Source organism: Mesoplodon densirostris, chromosome 10 (genome assembly GCF_025265405.1).
Source record: "Mesoplodon densirostris isolate mMesDen1 chromosome 10, mMesDen1 primary haplotype, whole genome shotgun sequence".
In the NCBI taxonomy this organism is placed as follows: domain Eukaryota; kingdom Metazoa; phylum Chordata; class Mammalia; order Artiodactyla; family Ziphiidae; genus Mesoplodon; species Mesoplodon densirostris.
In genome coordinates this window covers 482,112-496,943 of record NC_082670.1, presented here as the reverse complement: position 1 = coordinate 496,943, position 14,832 = coordinate 482,112, and the positions used below count along the sequence as shown (strand labels likewise).

General features: G+C 38.1%; 1 long non-coding RNA gene across 7 annotated transcripts in view; it reads right to left on the bottom strand.

Moving 5' to 3' along the window:
* Positions 1–14,832, bottom strand: part of LOC132498033 (uncharacterized) — a 66,890-nt gene that overhangs the window by 31,934 nt on the left and 20,124 nt on the right. The gene's annotated exons all lie outside the window — the stretch shown is intronic.

The window sequence follows — 14,832 nt, the reverse complement described above, 5'->3', positions numbered from 1 at the left end:
TCAGTGGCTGTGGTGCAACCTGGATTGACCACATCTAGACCCACAGCTGGAAGAGACATAAGGCTGGACACTCTTGGGGGCAACCGGATTGGTGAGGTTGCGTGAGCAAATGCAGACCCTTTAAAGTAATACTGTGTGCTACCCATTCCATGGGTCAGAAATCTCCAGGTTCAAGGGAATCTTCCTACAGCTAAAACATGCATGGGAAACCCAGAGGATGGTACACCATATGATCGGGAAACGTTTCTAAAACGCACCTCATTTTTCATCTCGTGGTGCTTGGGTTCGCCATTCCAGCTGCTTTACCAACAATCTCCCCACTTGGAGAATCAGCACCTTTAACCTCCTGTTTCGTACAGTTTGCAATTTGTCCAGAGGTTGAACGGGTAGAGGGGGAACCAATGAGAGATGAGCTCTAGGTGTTTGGACAGACACATGTCACTCTAATTTCCAATCAGGAAGAAGAATTAACCAAAGGCTCTGCCTGCCCCCCGGAACCAGAATAGGGCCTGAAGCAATCCTGCGGTTTGGAGGCCAGCTCCCAAAAAGGCGAGTTGAAAAATGGATCTCAGAGGCACTAAAATTCACAAACCTGCAGGATAATAAATGATAACTTTCGTACCTTATTGAGGTAAGGCAACGAAGAGGATTTGAAAACAAGGCAGAATTGCAGGAAACCGTTTTCAAGAGGTAGATCGGAGTCGCCTTTAAAGCACATGAAAAGCGGCAGAACTTCGACAATGATGCAGTTGGCCAAAATGGGCGTACGTTTTTTTTTCCTGAATATATTAAGGAAAAAATGCGTAGGCCCTTTTTGGCCAACCAAGCAAGTGGGCAATGCAAATCAGCACTACAAAGAAGTCACACTTCGCATCGTTCAAAAGGGGTTTTACCATATTTGAAATTCCAATATTTTAGCCTGTCACGTTTTTGGATTTTAGAAAAAAAAATATTTTAAATGAGACAAAAATTATTTTTTATGACCCAAAAAGACAGCAATAGTTTTATATTTTTATCTATTTCACTTGCACACAAAAGTCTCATGGGGTTATGTAAAGCAGTCCTGTTGGATGCTGTGCATGGTGCAAATATGGATTAAAGCTTTGGAATCTTAAGCTTCACTCACCTGAAACTTTTAAATTAGGATGCAAGCAGTCCTTTCCAACATGTGAACAGAGAAGGACACTGTCTTTATTTTATTTGTCAGGTAATTAATCTGTCTTTTGCCCCAAGGAGAGAAACACCTGGCACTTCTATCACTGTGTTGTACAAAAATCTTTGAACACAGAGTGCAAGCAGAGGCTGATACAAGATGTGAAAGAAAAAAAAAAGAGAGAGACCCCTGTGGCATTTTCTCCTAACTTATTGCAATCTCCCATTTAAAATGTGGGAATAATCAATCTTCTGAGGAAAAAGGCCCAAGGAAGCTTTTTGCTTTTGTGGAATAATGCAATGCCTAAAGATTTCATGAGGCAAGAAGAATTAATGAGAATGACCATGAGAAATCAAGAAAAGTCAGATCCATGGATGAAGTGATGTTTACCTCTGTGAATCAATGAGAAGTAGGAGCAAATGAAAAGAAAGCTGAATACAACATTTTCTGAATAAATGTAACCTTTCAGCTGTCACAGACAAATTAATGCTCACTATGATACAACATATTTAGTTCAGAAAGTTAACTTAAATTTAAAGCTTAACAATTAGATTTATTGAAGAAACGAAAACATATTTGTGGTTTAGAATATATAATGTGTTCTGCAACAGATAAGATTACATAAATAAATAGAAATAAGACTAAATAGAGGAAAATAACAAATTAGATGTTATTAACATTAAAAACTGACACTCATCTAAAGAAAGAGGAAAGACAGAAAGACAGAAGAACTTATATCAAGTATATATTTAAAACTCCTAAATAGGAAGTCTTCAGATGTTAAAAAAAAAAAGTCTTCAATAAGAAGATAATGTAATAGCAAAGATGGGAAAAATATACCAAAAGATATTTCAAGAAAGAGAGTACAGAACGTTAAGTAAACATATCAAAAGATGCTTGGCTTCTTAGTAGTCAATTAAATGCAAAAAAGTCATACCTGGAATTATCACTCACCAACCAGAAAGTTCAAATGAAAATGACAGGTATTATCAAGTTTGACAAGAATGTGTGTAATCCTTGAATCTCATTCACTGCTGCTGAGGATGAAAAATCATACAAATGTTTTGAAAATATTTAGAAGTATCTTAAAAGATAAACAGATGAAAGCTATGAGTCAAAAATTTTACGACTACATGTATATTGAACAATAATTTATACACATACCACCAAAGCTCAAGTTCTAGTATGTATATACCAGTGCAATTCTCAATAGACCCAAACTGAAAATCACTCATATTGTAATACATTTTGGAAAAAATTAATTAATAGTTAAATATTTACACTATGGAATCCTTTGCAACAGTGTCAGTGCATGACAACAACAACAGGCAACCATATAGGCGTATTCATAAACAACATAAAATAAAAAAGCCCAATCCAAAAGTGATTTTACTGTGCCATTACATTTATATAAAATACAAAATACAGGTAAAGTGATCTTTTTGTTAGATACCAGAACAATATTAAACCTTAAGGGGAGTCACTAGAATTGGACAAGGGGGGCTCTGAGTATCTGGCAATTTTCTGTGTCTGTATCTGGAAGCTACGTATAGAGTGTATGCAGATTCTGAATTTTCTGAAATTTGTCATTTCCTTACAAACCATGCATATTTTTAGTTGTTTTTTATACATAACAAAAAGTAAAAATGATAGACTAGGGAAGGTAATTATATTAGCACTTTAATATCCATGCTTTTCAAGGTGGAAGTGAAAGGTATTAAATACTTGACACTGTGATTACTTCTTAAAAGTAAGGTGAAAATTTCAGATTAATAAATAAGACATACTTCTTCATATATCATCCTCAAAGAGGAGGGGTAGAAAGGAGTATTATTATTTTTTATTTAATATACAACAGTTAAGACAGAAAATAATGAAAACAGACTAGGTTTAAAAAAGAGCACACTGGACTTCCCTGGTAGCTCAGTGGGTAAGAATTTGCCTGCCAATGCAGGGGACAGGGGTTCAATCCCTGGTCTGGGAAGATCCCACAGGCTGTAGAGAAACTAAGCCAATGTGCCACGACTACTTGGCCTGCGTTCTAGAGCCTGCAAGCAACAACTACTGAGCCTGCGTGACACAACTACTGAAGTCCATGCACCTAGAGCCCATACTCCACAAGAAGAGAAACCACAGCAAGGAGAAACCCATGCACCACAATGATGAGTAGCCCCTGCTCGACACAACTAGAGAAACCCTGTGCAGCCTCGAAGACCCAACACAACCATAAATAAATAAAATTAAGTATTGTGACTGGTGAGATGACTCACTCATGTGGCTGTAAGTAAGAGGCCTCAGCTCCTTGCCACATGAATCTCTCCTTAGGGCTGCTTGAGTGTCCGCATGACATGGCAGCTGGCTTACCCCAGGATGAGTGATCTAGCAGAAACCAAAGCAGAAGCTCCAATATCTTTTATACCTTTGGAAGCTGCACTTTGTCATTTCTGCAATGTCTTATTAGTTAAAACATCAGCCCTTTTCAACTGTGAGGAGGCACACAGGTGCATGATGACTGGGAGATAATTAGGGTATGATTAGGGCCTTCTTGGAGGCTGGCTACCAAGGTGGCTGACTCACCGAACACTGAATTTTGTTTTCTTCACTGATGGAGAGAAAATGGTGAGTGAATCTCATTGGTGTTCTTTGAGATGTACCAAAGCTAGCTCTTGCTCTCACCCCCAGCTGTGTGGCTGAGAGGGTCTTGGTGCTCCAGCCGGGTGTCAGGCCTGTGCCTCTGAGTTGGGAGAGCAGAGTTCAGAATATTGGTCTACCAGAGACCTTGGGCACCTTGTAATATCAAAACGGCGAAAGCCTCCCAGAGATATCCGTCTCAATGCTAAGACCCAGCTCCACTCAAAGACCAGTAAGATCCCGTGCTGGACATCCAATGCCAAACAACTAGCAAGACAGGAATGCAGGCCCACCAATTATCAGAGAGGCTGCCTAAAATCATAATAGGTCACAGACACCCCAAAACACAACACCGGATGCGGACCTGCCCAACAGAAAGACAAGATCCAGACAAACCCACCAGAACACAGGCACCAGTCCTCTCCACCAGAAAGCATACACAACCCACTGAACCAACCTTAGCCACTGGGGGCAGACACCAAAAACAACGGGAACTACGAATCTTGAGCCTGCGTAAAGGAGACCCCAAACACCGTCCACAAAGCCAAATGAGAAGACAGAGAAACACAGAGCAGATGAAGGAACAAGGTAAAAACCCACCAGACCAAACAAATGTAGAGGAAATAGGCAGTCTACCTGAAAAACAATTCAGAGTAATGATACTAAATATGATCCCAAATCTTGGAACTAGAATGGAGAATATACAAGACATGTTTAACAAGGACCTAGAAGAACTAAAGAGCAAACAAACAATGATGAACAACACAGTAAATGGAATTGAAAATTTTCTAGAAGGAAACAATAGCAGAATAACTGAGGCAGAAGAATGGATAAATGACCTGGAAGATAAAATAGTGGAAATAACTACCACAGAGCAGAATAAAGAAAAAAGAATGAAAAGAATTGAGGACAATCTGAGACACTTCTGGGACAATGTTAAACACACCAACATTCGAATATAGGGGTCACAGAAGTAGAAGAGAAAAAGAAAGAGACAGAGAAAATATTTGAAGAGATTATAGTTGAAAACTTGGCTAATATGTGAAAGGAAATCGTTAATCAAGTCCAGGAAGTGCAGAGAGTCCCATACAAGATACACCCAAGGAGAAACATGCCAAAACACATATTAATCAAACTATCAAAAATTAAATGCAAAGAAATAATATTAAAAGCAGCAAGAGAAAAACAACAAAAAACATACAAGGGAATCCCCATAAGGTTAACAGCTGATCTTTCAGAAGAAACTCTGCAAGCCAGAAGGGACAGGCAGGACATATTTAAAGTGAAGAAAGGAGAAAAGCTACAACCAAGATTACTCTACCCAGCAAGGATCTCATTCAGATTCGACAGAGAAATTAAAACCTTTACAGACAAGCAAAATCTAAGAGAATGCAGCACCACCAAACCAGCTTTACAACAAATGCTAAAGGAACTTCTCTAGGCAGGAAACGCAAGAGAAGGAAAAGACATACAATATCAAACCCAAAACAATTAAGAAAATGGTAATAAGAACATACATATCAATAATTACCTTAAATGTAAATGGAGTAAATGCTCCAACCAAAAGACACAGACTGGCTGAATGGATCTGAAAACACGACCGGTATATATGCGGTCTACAAGAGACCCACTTCAGACCTAGGGACACATACAGACTGAAAGTGAGGGGATGGAATAAAATATTCCATGCAAATGGAAATCAGAAGAAAGCTAGAGTAGCAATTTTCATATCAGAAAAAAGAGACTTTAAAATAAAGACTATTACAGGAGACAAAGAAGGACACTACATAATCATCAAGGGATCAACCTAAGAAGACATAACAATTGTACATATTTATGCACCCAATATAGGAGCACCTCCATACATAAGGAAAAGGCTAACAGCCATAAAAGGGGAAATCGAAGGTAACACAATCGTAGTAGGGGACTTAACACCCCTCTTTCAACAATGAACAGATCATCCAAAATGAAAATAAATAAGGAAACACAAGCTTTAAATGATACATTAAACAAGATGGACTTAATTGATATTTATAGGACATTCCATCCAAAAACAACAGAATACACTCTTTCTCAAGTGTTTGAGGAACATTCTTCAGGATAGATCATATCTTGGGTCACAAATCAAGCATTGGTAAATTTAAGAAAATTGAAATTGTATCATGTATCTTTTCCGACAACGCTATCAGAATAGATATCAATTACAGGAAAAAAATCTGTAAAAGAATACAACCACATGGACGCTAAACAATACACGACTTTATAACCAAGAGATCACTGAAGAAATCAAAGAGGAAATTTAAAAATACCTAGAAACAAATGGCAATGAAAACATGACGACCCCAAACCTATGGGATGCCGCAAAAGCAGTTCTAAGAGGCAAGTTTATAGCAATACAATCCTGCCTTATGAAACAAGAAACATCTCAAATAAACAAGCTAAGCTTACACCTAAAGCAATTAGAGAAAGAAAGAAACAAACAAAAAAACCCAAAGTCAGCAGAGGAAAGAAATCATAACGGTCAGATCAGAAATAAATGAAAAAGAAATGAAGGAAACAGCAAAGATCAAAAAAACTAAAAGCTGATTCTTTGAGAAGATAAACAAAAGTGATAAAACCATTAGCCAGAGTCATCAAGAAAAAAAGGGAGAAGACTCAAATCAATAAAATTACAAATGAAAAAGGAGAAGTAACAACTGACACTGCAGAAATACAAAGGATTATGAGAGGTTACTGCAAGCAACTATATGCCAGTAAAATGGACAACCTGGAAGAAATGGACAAATTCTTAGAAAAGCACAAACTTCCAAGACTGAACCAGGAAGAAATAGAAACTATAAACAAACCAATCCGAAGCACTGAAATTGAGACTGTCATTAAAATCTTCCAACAAACAAAAGCCCAGGACCAGATGCCTTCAAAGGCAAAGTCTATCAAATATTTAGAGAAGAGTTAACACCTAACCTTCTCAAACTCTTCCAAAATATAGCAGAGGGAGGAACACTCCCAAACTTATTCTATGAGACCACCATCTCCCTGATACCAAAACCAGACAAAGATGTCACAAATAATGAAAACTACAGGCCAATATTACTGATGAACATACATGCAAAAATTCTCAGCAAAATACTAGCAAAAAGAATCCAACAGCACATTAAAAGGATCATACACCATAATCAAGCTGGGTTTATCCCAGTGATGCAAGGATTCTTCAATACATGCAAATCAATGTGATACACCATATTAAAAAACCTGAAGGATAAAAACCATATGATCATCTCAATACATGCAGAAAATGCTTTCGACAATATTAAACAGCCATTTATGATAAACCTCTAGAAAGTAGGCATAGGGGGAACTTTCCTCAACATAGTAAAGGCCATATATGACAAACCCACAGTCATCATTGTTCTCAATGGTGAAAAAGTGAAACCATTTCCACTAAGATCAGGAACAAGACAACGTTGCCCACTCTCACCACTATTATTCAACACACTTTTGGAATTTTTACCTACAACAATCAGATAAGAAAAAGAAATAAAAGGAATCCAACTCGGAAAAGAAGAAGTTAAGCTGTCACTGCTTGCCACTAGATGACATGATACTATATATAGAGAATCCTAAAGGTGCTACCAGAAACCTACTAGAGTTAATCAATGAAGTTTGTAAGGCTGCAGGATACAAAATTAATGTACAGGTATCCCTTTCATTCTCATAAACTAAAGATGAAAACTCTGAAAGAGAAATTAAGGAAACACTCCCATTTACCCATGCAACAAAAGGAATAAAATACCTAGGAATAAACCTACCTAAGGAGACAAAAGACTTTTACTCAGAAAACTATAAGACACTGATGAAATAAATCAAAGATGACACAAACAGGTGGAGAGATATACCATGTTCTTGGATTGGAAGAATCAACACTGTGAAATGACTATACTACACAAAACAATCTACAGATTCAATGGAATCCCTATCAAAATAGCAATGGCATTTTTCAGAAAACTACCACAAAATATTTCCCAATTTGTATGGAAACACAAAAGACCCCGAACAGCCAAAGCAATCTTGAGAAGAAAAACAGAGCTGGAGTAATCAGAATCCCTGACTTCAGACTATACTACAAAGCTACAGTAATCAACACAGTATGGTACTGGCACAAAAACAGAAATATATATCAATGGAACAGGAGAGAAAGCCCAGAGATAAACCCAGACACATATGGTCACCTTATTTTTGATAAAGGAGGCAAGAATATAGAATGGAGAAATCACGGCCTCTTCAATAAGTGGTGCTGGGAAAACTGGACAGCTACAGGTCAAAGAATTAAATTAAAAGACTCCCTTACACCATACACAAAAATAAACTCAAAATGGATAAAAGACTTAATGTAAAGCCAGACACTATAAAATTCTTAGAGGAAAACATAGGCAGAACACTCTATGACATCAATCACAGCAAGATCCTTTTTGACCCACCTCTTAGAGAAATGGAAATAAAAATAAAAATAAAAACATGGGACCTAATGAGACTTAAAAGCTTTTGCACAGCAAAGGAAAACGTAAACAAGATGAAAAGACAACCCCCAGAATGGGAGAAAATATTTGCCAATGAAGCAACTGACAAAGGATTAATCTCCAAACTTTACAAGCACCCCCTGCAGCTCAATATCAAAGAAACAAACAAGCCAATCCATAAATGGGCAGAAGACCTATTAGACATTTCTCCAAAGAAGATATACACATTGCCAGGAAACACATGAAAGAATGCTCAACATCACTGATCATTAGAGAATTGTAAATCAAAATTACAATGAGGTATCATCCCACACAGGTAAGAAGGGCCATCATTCAAAAAATCTACAAACAATAAATGCTGCAGAGGTGTGGAGAAAAGGGAACCCTCTTGCACCGTTGGTGGGAATGTAAATTGATACACAGACACTATGGAGAACAGTATGGAGGTTCCTTAAAAAACTAAAAATAGAGCTACCATATGACACAGCAATCCCACTACTGGGCATATACCTGGAGAAAACCATAATTCAAAAAGAATCATGTTCCACAATGTTCATTGCAACTCTATTTGCAATAACCAGGTCATGGAAGCAACCTAAGTGTCTATCAACTGATGAATGGATAAAAAAGATTTTGCACGTCTTCAATATAAAATGGAATATTATCAGCCATAAAAATAAATGAAATTGAGTTATTTATAGTGAGGCGGATGGACCTAGCGTCTGTCATGCAGAGTGAAGTCAGTCAGAAAGACAAAAACGAATACTGTATGCTAACACATATATATGGAATCTAAAAGAAGAAAAAAAATGGTTGGGAAGAAACTACGGGCAGGACAGGAATACAGACGCAGACGTAGAGAATGGACTTGAGGACATGGGGAGGGGGAAGGGTAAGCGGGACGAAGTGAGAGAGTGGCATTAACTTATATATACTACCAAATGTAAAATAGATAGCTAGTAGGAAACAGTTGCATAGCATGGGGAGATCAGCTCAGTGCTTTGTGACCACTTAGAGGGGTGGGAAACGGAGGGTGGGAGGGAGATGCAAGAGGGAGGAGAAATCGGGATATATTTATATGTATAGCTGATTCACTTTGTTATACAGCAGAAACTAACACACCATTGTAAAGCAATTATAGTCCAATAAAGATGCTAAAAATAAATAAATAAATAAATAATTTATACCTCCCCCAAATTAAGTCTCTTTAAAAATAAATAAATAGGGCTTCCCTGGTGGCGCAGTAATTGAGAGTCCGCCTGCCGATGCAGGGGACGCGGGATCGTGCCCCGGCCTGGGAAGATCCCACATGCCATGGAACGGCTAGGCCCGTGAGCCATGGCTGCTGAGCCTGCACGTCTGGAGCCTGTGCTCCGCAACGGGAGAGGCCACAACAGTGAGAAGCCCGCGTACCGCAAAAAATTAATTAATTAATTAATTTAAAAAAAGGGTACTCAATAACATGGTAACTCTAAACCTAAGTATTTTCAATACTACAGCAAAGGTAAATGGATTAATGTCTCCTATTAAAGTGTAATTTTTTATATTATGTGCAACTAAAATTTTTTCCCAATATACAGGTAAAATAAAATAATTACTTTAGAAAGGTGAAAACATTCCATGTATTTAAAAACAGTAAAACGATAAGCATATGATATGCATCTTAGATAAAGTAGTGTTTAATTTCAGAACAATTTGTCATTATTGTAACTAGTACTATTATCCCAATTTCTTAAAAATATTTCAATACTTTTTCTATTTGAAAAAATACTTTAATATTTTTTTCTCTGCTCTTTTGTGGTCTAATACATGGTAAGTATTTAGCTGCTAACATAACTTAAAAATATATGTTGTTTTTTACAGCCAAACAAAACTGAATCAAGAAGAAATAGATAACTTGAACAGACTGATCACTACAAGCAAAATAGAAACTGTAATTTGCAAAAACTCCCTACCCACAAAAATCTAGGATCAGATGGTTTCACAGGCAAATTCTACCAAATATACAAAGCAAAACTTACACTGATTCTTCTCAAACTCTTCGAAAAGATTGAAGATTAAGGAATACATCCAATGACATTCTATGAAGCCACCATCACCCTGATATCAAAACCAGATGGGGGGGACTTCCCTGGTGGCACAGTGGTTAAGAATCCATCTGCCAATGCAGGGGACATAGTTTCAAGCCCTGGTCTGGGAAGATCTCACATGCCGTGGAGCAACTAAGCCTGTGTGCCACAACTACTGAGCCTGTGCTCTAAAGCCCACGAGCCACAACTACTGAGCCTGATAGCCACAACTACTGAAGCCCATGCACCTAGAGCCCATGCTCTGCAAAAAAGAAGCCAGTGCAGTGAACAGCCCGCACACCACAATGAAGAGTAACCCATACTCGCCACAACTAGAGAGAGCCCGTTCACAGCAACAAACACCCAATGCATCCAAAAATAAATAAATAAATAAATTTACTGAAAAATAAAAAAACACAGATGGGGACTTTTCTGGTGGTCCTGCAGTTAAGATTTTGCCTTCCAGTGCAGGGGGTGTGGGTTCAATGCCTAGTGGTGGAGCTAAGATCCCACATGCCTCACAAATAAGAAACCAAAACATAAAACAGAAGCAATACTGTAACAAATTCAATAAAGACTTAAAAAAAACAACACAGAGAAAGACACTAGCAAAAAAGAAAATTGCAGGCCAATATCTCTGATAAATATGGATGCAAAAATTCTCAACTGAATATTAGAAAACCGAATCTGACAGCACTTAAGAGGATCATACACCATGATCGAATTTGATTCACCCCCGTGTCACAAGGTTGTTTCAACATATGCAAATCAATCAACATGATACACTCCATCAACAAAGGAAAAACACAAAACAAATGATCATCTCAATAGATGCCAAAAAAGCATTTGAGAAACTTCAACATCCATTCATGATAAAAACGCTTACCAAAATGGGTATAAAGGAAACACATCTCAACATAATAAAAGCTATTTATGACAAACCCACAGCCAATATAATATTCAATGCTCATGACAAAATATCAAAGAAGCACGGAAAAGTGATGGAGGAGATGGAGAAACTTCTCAGTGTGCAGGTGCAGGATCAACATCAGCGCTAAATCCTGCTCAGCTTATGGTGATTCAAGAGAAAGCTAAAAGCCTTTATGAAGACTTGAAGAAGAAACACGGGAAAGAATCAGAGGGCATATTTTTTAATGCCAGCCATGGCTGGTTTCATCGGTTCCAGGGTAGAGCCAACCTCAACAAGGTAAAAGTAAGTGGAGAGGCAGCAGGTGCAGATAGGGTAGCTGTCCAGGAACTTCCTGAAACACTTCGAGAAATTATTGATGATGGTGTGCATTTACCCAACCAGGTGTTTAATGTGGATGAGACACAACTGCACTGGAAGAGGATGCCAGACGGAAGCTACATCAGTAAGAAGGAAAAGTTGATGCCGGGCTGTAAAGCAGCAACAGATAGGCTAACTGTTGTTTGGTGGCAATTCTTCCAGTGATATGAAGCTGAAGCCTCTCTTAGTTCATCATTCAGAGAACCCAAGAACCCTTAAAAACATAGCCAATGACTCTCTTCCTATTGTGTGGAAGAGTAACCCCAAATCCTGGATTACACAGGCCACGTTCCAGGACTGGTTTTGCCAACACTTTATCCCAGATGTAGAGAAATATTGCTCGGAGAAGGACGTCCCAGAAAAACATTCTTTTGCTGCTTGACAATGCTCTGGGCCACGCCCCTTTCATGGATGACTTTTCCCAACGTCAAAGTAGTGCATCTGTCACCGAATACTGCATTGCTCATCCATCCTATGGACCAGGAAGTTATAGCGACTTTCAAGAAATATTATTTATGTCACACTTTTTGTCAGGCAGTAAAGGTAAGTGAGAAATCAGGAAGAACCTAGGGACAATTTTGGAAGGACTATAACATCTACAAGGCCATAAAAAACATTGACTTTGCATGGTGTGAGCGTATGTTGGTCACCATGAATGGGGATTGGAAGAACCTTTGCCCACAGTTTGTTCATGATGTTTGTGGATTTGAGAAGGCAGATCAGAAGTCTGAAGAGGTCTTCAGCAACGTAGTGACCCTCAGTGAGAAGCTGGAGCTAGATCTGCAAGAGGACGATTTCACTGAACTCCTTGCTGTGCAACATGAGGAGCTTACTGATGGAATTGGAGGCGCAGAGAAAGGATGAAGAGGGACAGGAGGAAGAAGAAGTAACTGAAGAACTGAAGAGATTCACGACACAGAAAATGCCAAGGGAATCTTCTAAATTTGAGGAGGCACTGTTAGTTTTGGAGGCACAGGGCTCGAACCTACAATGGTACCCAAAGGTGGCAGCAGCCGTTCAGAACGCAAACCAGTGCTACCATGTCATCATCTATGATGAGAAGAAACGAGCTACAACCCAGACATCAATGGATCATTTTTTCAAGAGGGTAGATAGAATTAAATCCAGCAAGGAACCAGAACCTGTGTCATCAATGTCAGGCATGAGTGAAATTGGAGCTTGCCCCCTGTCTCCCACTGCTGATAATCCTTCACCTCTACCATCTCCCACCTCCTCTCCCTCCTCCAATCAGTAACTCTTCTCGCCTGTTCCCTTGATGCCAGCCCCAGTATCCCAGCTGTTGTACTGTATTACTGTACTTTTCAAGTTACTGTACTGTAAGACTAAAAATGTCTTCTTTGTTTTTGTGTTTGTTTCTTATATATTGTTTGTGTGAAAAGTATTATAAACCTATTATGGTACAATACCATATAGCCGACTGTGTAACCTGGGTACCTCGGCTAACTTTGTTGGACTTACAAACAAGTTGGACTTACAAACACACTCTTGGAACAGAACTTGTTCATACGTAGCGGACTTACAGTAAAAGCAAAAAAGAAACAGGAACTAATCAAACTTATAAGCTTTTGCACAGCAAAGGAAACCATAATCAAAATGAAAATACAACCTATGGGCTGGGAGAAAATATTAGCAAATGATGAGACTGACAACGGCTTAATTTACAAACTATACAAACAGCTCCTACAACTCAATAACAATATAACAAATAACTCAATGGAAAAATGGGTAGAAGACCTAAATAAACATTTCTCTAAAGAAGACATACAGATAGCCAATAGGCACATGAAAAGATGCTAATCATCACTAATTATTAGAGAAATGCAAATCCAAACTACAATGAGGTATCACTTCACACAGATCAGAATGGCCATCATTAAAAAAAATCTACAATTAACAAATGCTGGATGGGGTATGGAGAAAAGGGAACCCTTCAGCACTGTTGGTGGCCATGTAAGTTGGTGCAGCCACTATGGAAAACAGTATGGAGGTTCCGCAAAAAAACTATAAAAAGAGTTGCCATATGATCTAGCAATCCCACTTCTGGACATATATCTAGACAAAATTATAATTCAAAAAAATATATAAAACCCTATGTTCATAGACGCACTATTTATAATAGCCAAGACATGGAAACAACCTAAATGTTCATTAAAAAATGAATGTATAAAGAAAGTGTGGTATACGTATACAATAGATATTACTCAGACATAAAAAAGAATGAAATAATGCCATTTGCAGCAACATGGATGGACATAGAGATAATGATACTAACTGAGGTAAGTCATAAAGGGAAAGACAAATACCATATAATATCACTTACATGTGGAATCGAAAACAGGACACAAATGAACATGTCAGCAAAACAGAAACAAACACACAGATATAGAAAACAGAGTTGTGGTGGCCAAGGAGAGAGTGATGGAAAGATTGGGAGTTTTGGAATAGCAGAAGCAAACTATTCTACTTAGGATGGACAAGCCACAAAGACCTACTGTACAGCAGGGGAAACTATATTCAGTATCCTGTGATAAACCATAATGGAAAAGAATATATATATATATATATATATATATATATATATATGACTGAATCACTTTGCTGCACAGCAGAAATTAATACAATAATGTATAAAGGCTGCAGAGGGTATGGAGAAAAGGGAACCCTCCTGCACTGTTGGTGGGAATGTAAACTGATACAGCCACTATGGAAAATATGGAGGTTCCTTAAAAGCTAAAAATAGAACTACCATATGACCCAGCAATCCCACTACTGAGCATATACCTGGAGAAAACCATAATTCAAAAAGATACATGTATCACAATATTCACTGTAGCACTATTTACAAGAGCCAGGACATAGAACCAACCTAAATGTCCATCGACAGATGAATATAGAAAGAAGATATGGCCTGAATATATAATGGAGTATTACTCAGCCATAAAAAGGAATAAAATTGAGCTATTTGTAGTGAGGTGGTTGGACCTAGAGTCTGTCATACAGAGTGAAGTACGTCAGAAAGAGAAAAACAAATACTGTATGTGAACACATATATATGGAATTCAGAAAAATGGTACTGACGAACCTAGTGACAGGGCAGGAATAAAGACACAGATGTAGAGAACGGACTTCAGGACACAGGGCTGAAGGGGACAC